Here is a 4,889-nt window from a genome sequence, read left to right on the forward strand (position 1 = left end):
TTCCTCCCAGGCTACCTGTCCTTGCTCCGACCCTCTGTAGGCTTCCATGTTTTATCTATATAATCTTCCATTTTATCCATATAATCTTCTGGGTACAGCACTTTTTTTTTTTTTAATTGTTTGGGGCCTTTTTTCCCCTCTGGGAATTCTTGTCAAAACCAGTTGGTACCTTTGCAGTTTGGCATTTTGCTGGGCAATTGGCTAAATGGCAGCTGAGATTTAAAAAGCAGGAACATGTTTACAATATATTACATATTTGTAAACTTGAAATTTTTTTTTTATTTTAAAAGTACTTTTACCTTTTTTGGTGGCTGTTGCTCTTTCTATACTTTAAAGAACACTTTCTTCTTCCCAATGTCTCAGTGCAGTGTTGCTGTGTTAGTATTTCCAGGGCAGCAGGGGAATGTTTACATCCAAACAAAATCTGTTTTCTTTGAGTTTTTTAATTGCAAACATTTGTGCCCATAAAATCCTCTCCACATTTCAAGAGTACTTTTACCTTTTTTGGTGGCTGTTGCTCTTTCTATACTTTAAAGAACACTTTCTTCTTCCCAATGTCTCAGTGCAGTGTTGCTGTGTTAGTATTTCCAGGGCAGCAGGGGAATGTTTACATCCAAACAAAATCTGTTTTCTTTGAGTTTTTTAATTGCAAACATTTGTGCCCATAAAATCCTCTCCACATAACTCAGTCACTGTTTAGCTTAATTTTTTTGGTTCTGTGCAAAATCTAAAACTTGGATCACATTCAGTTTTACGGTTGGGCATTTGTTGTTTTGTTTTCTGAATCACATAATAAGAGCATTGCATCTGCACCTACATCAACAAATATAGAAGACACCATTTGCCACTTAAAATGGCAGTGCTAACGATCTGAAGTCAGGAGTGGCTCTTTAAAGACAGAAATATGGCTCACACCGGCTTCAGATATCGTAAGCGCCGTCTGCGTTGGTGATGTTGTTCAAAGTGTCTCTAAATGCCCTTATGCGGGATAACCTCACAAGCGTATTCCCATGTGAAGTCTCAGCCCGTGAGGGTGTGTGGCTTGTTCTGCAGAGGCAGTCGCAGGCAGTTACAGGGCTGGGTGTGCTGGTGTTAGTTGGTGGGGCTGTTTAGTTGATAAGCTGCAAGACAACGTGGTGGCAGGGGACCTGGACTGCGTCTTACCCTATAGATGTCCCTGGCATAAACAGAGAGGGGACAGCGCCTTGAAATGCATAACATGGGCCAAGAGTTCGTACCTCCTCTGCCTAAACTTTCCGCCACTTTCTGGCATTTATCTTCCACCATACCCCCTTCATTTCTGTGGGTTTTTTTCTCACTCCACTACAGTCAAATGTCATTCATGCTGGCGTTTGCCAGGGAGAAGATGGTTCCCTACTGTATACATCTCCCATGGATGATCCATGCAGTGCTAAGCGACAACGTATTTTTTCCCATTAAAGTGGAGGAATGAAGATTATACAGCTACTTAACAGAGGTGCTTGGATTAGAAATGTTAGCAACCCCGGATTCTTGACCTACTGTACACATCTCCCATGGATGATCCATGGAGTGCTAAGCGACAAGGTATTTTTCCCATTAAAGTGGGGGAATGAAGATTATACAGCTACTTAACAGAGGTGCTTGGATTAGAAATGTTAGCAACCCCGGATTCTTGACAATAAAATAAAGATCAGTTCGAGGTGGAGAAATGTCCGAGGGTGCCTTTGCTCAGGGCTTGCAGGTGTGTGTCTTGCTGCACTTGGTGTGACTGCAGGTGATGAGGGACTTGAAGGAAGAGGCTTCTCACAGTGCTGTGGATTGAGAGGGAAGCATTTAATTTTCCTTCCTTCTGTGTCATTTTCCTTGTCCTTTCTCCCTCACCAACCATCACCCAAGCCAGATACGTGATTTTGTTATCAAGTACTGGTGGATAACAGGGGAAATCTCACTGCCATTACATTGGATTGTTGGGAGAAATGACTGACTCTTCACATCTGCCAGATCATGGAGGTTTTCTAGAAGCAGTACAATAAATTTGGTGGTATTGAAGGGCAAAAAAAGTGACTTCAGGGGTCCCAGTCTGTTCTTTCTTTGACAGTTTAGGAAAAGAAGATTCAGCTACAACAGCTTGATGTGACATAAGCCAATGGAAAAGCTATGGGTAGAGGTTTGGTACCAGAAAGTTAACGTGCATGTTGTTACTGCTTTGTAGGACAATATATAAGCAGAAAAAAGGAGTCCTGGCCAGCAGGTGAAGCTGGCCAGCCTGACCACGAGGACACTTCATGGAACCGGTTACAGAGCTGTGCAGCTCGAGGAGGGAGCTTAAAAGATCACTCTTCTTCTTGTGCCTTAGCATGCTTTAAAAAAAAAGACACAAAAAGTGCTTTCATTGTATAACTGGAATGTGCCACAAATAATAACACATAAGCTACAGTTGCAAATGCTTTTTGAGAAGGGAGTGGGTGGTATCTGGTATGCACCATTTCCTAAAACATTTTGATTGCATGCAAATGAAAAGGAATAAAATTGAATCTTTCAGTACAAATACGGTAAAGAACAATACAATTTACCAGTGTGTTAAGATTACTGAAAATGTTCTGTGGCTTTGTTAGCAAGCATTTAAAAACATTGGAATTTTTTTTTTTTTACACTGCTCAAAACATTGAAAACACAAACCTTTAGTACGTTACAACACTGTTGAGAGCATCACAAGTTGCTTGTGGCCCTGTACTGCACAGAGGTATAAGTAATCTCAGTTGTTCCCCAGCAGAAGAGAGAGGAATGGATAAGGATATCCTTTACCTGCCTCTTGTATGAAGAAGCTGTTAATATAGAGTGTTTCCCGAAGTGGAGAAGCTGAGAACAAGGCCTTGGCTCACCTGGTTCCCCGCTGGTTCCCAACAGCCGAACTGCTGGGCTCTGAGACACGTGGTACCTTTTCGCTTCTCTTGGTTTCTCCAGCCCACAGGCTCTGAATGAGCAGTTTCCGCAAAGCATGGAAACGAAGAAACTCTTCCTTTTTGTGTTTTTCTGGTCTTCCTGCAGCTTCAGTCTTGACACCTCGTTCTGTGAAGCTGCTGCGAGAGGGAATCGCTGGAACCAAGAAACAACAGGTGAGGAGGGCTGGCAGAGATGTTTCCTCACGAGTGTACGAAAACTGCAGTGAACCCTACTAAGCTTGGGAAATGTTGGTTATGGCTTGGTCCTTATTTCACAGTGGTGGAGGACCAGAATGAGTAAACCTGCTGACGGCTATAGCTTGTGTTGCCTAGCAGTGTATCACAGCATGCCCGGCGTACCGAGTGGTGTGGGCATGGGAAGACTTGGCTGTCCTAGGGGGAGAAAATTATTTGATGAAACATGCCCTGGTGAGATGGCTGACTCTGTGGCTTAGCCTGGCAAGCCACGAGAAAGTAAAACATATCTTACCTCTCTTTCAAAATGCAGAAGTGACTTTCTTGAGATGGGGATGTTGCCTTGAGCACGTGCGCCTGTTTGATGTAGTGAGTGTTTTAAAAATAGTGTTGCAAATGCTGGGCCTGGTCAAGCGAGAGCCTGAAAGCTTTAAAATGATAGCTCTAGATAGCTGGGTCTGTTAGTCTGCTCTGCGCAAAACCGCTGATAATTACATTGACTTCTGTGTTGCAGTTTTAATGCCTGTGAAGTTCCACCACGGGTTTCCAGTGGGGGTATTGATTAAGTACTTTAGGAACAACAGGCAAAGGACCTATTCTTCTGATTTGGTTCCTCCCCCCACCTGTGGAGGAAATGCCGTTGTGAAAAGGAGAGCGACTTCAGACATCATAGTGAAGGCTAGAGTTATTTAGGAAATGGCACAGAGCGCCGTTTACCTGAGCCTCCCCGCTCTGTTGCTGCACCCTTTGAAAATAGGCAGGACGAGAGTCAAAGAGCCAGCAGTAACTTGGTGGGCCAGTGGAGTGAGCCATCTGAGGTAGCTAAGGATGGGAGGGTTGTCTTAGTATTTAATTAATGACCTTCAGCTGTGAAAAAAATCCATTTTACGGATTTGGGAGAAGCAGGAACCGCACCCGCGCGTGCACCACACGCTAGTAGCTACGCAGCACTCCAGAAAAGGGATGAAGTTTGGGGCTGGCTATAGACTCCCTGCTTTTCCTCCTTGCCTCTCTGGCGTGCCTGCTGCGGAGGCTTTGGCAGGAGGAGAGGGTATGGAAAGTTACCTGGCACTGTGCCGGGGCTGCCCCGCGGTTGCCTGAGCTCATCTTGCTGTGGGAGCCGATGGCAGAAGCCATCAATTTAGTTGATGTCTAGAAAAGCTGAGTTTTACAACTTCGTGTGTAAGAATCGGAAATTGTGACTACAGAGCGCGAGAGGAGGGAGAAAACATGGACAACAGTAAACTATGGGAAATACTCTTTACTGGAAGCCTTTTTCAAGCAGTAAGGAAATAGCAAAGTCTGTCAGACTTTGCTGCACATCACGCTGAAGATGTCAGTACTGAGAGACAGGTCAGAAGTGATAAAGATGCATTGTACAGGTCAAATTGTTGAGTGTGGCGTATGAATATTTCTTCACTGTGGTATTTCCTATTGCAGTTTCTACTCCAGTCTTTGTCCTGGAATTGCTTTTTTTTCCTTTTTTTTTTTTCTTTTTTTTTAAGCTAGGAGTTCCCGGTGGCAATGCCCTGAGTACAAACTGTTTAGAGCCCTCCGAGATATACTCCTGATTCATCTCCCGTGTATGCTGTCTGCTTTTACATATGCTGGGTTTTACCTACTGCGGTTCTGCATAGTCTGGCCATTTGCCAGGGCCCTCTGCGATTTCTCAGCATTTCTTTTAAAGATGGACTATTCAGCCTGCACCGTTTTCAAATATCCCGGTATTCCTTCTAATTTCTTCTGGATGCAGGTGCTTTCAACACCTCT

Source organism: Phaethon lepturus, unplaced genomic scaffold, assembly GCF_000687285.1.
Source record: "Phaethon lepturus isolate BGI_N335 unplaced genomic scaffold, ASM68728v1 scaffold8033, whole genome shotgun sequence".
NCBI lineage: Eukaryota > Metazoa > Chordata > Aves > Phaethontiformes > Phaethontidae > Phaethon > Phaethon lepturus.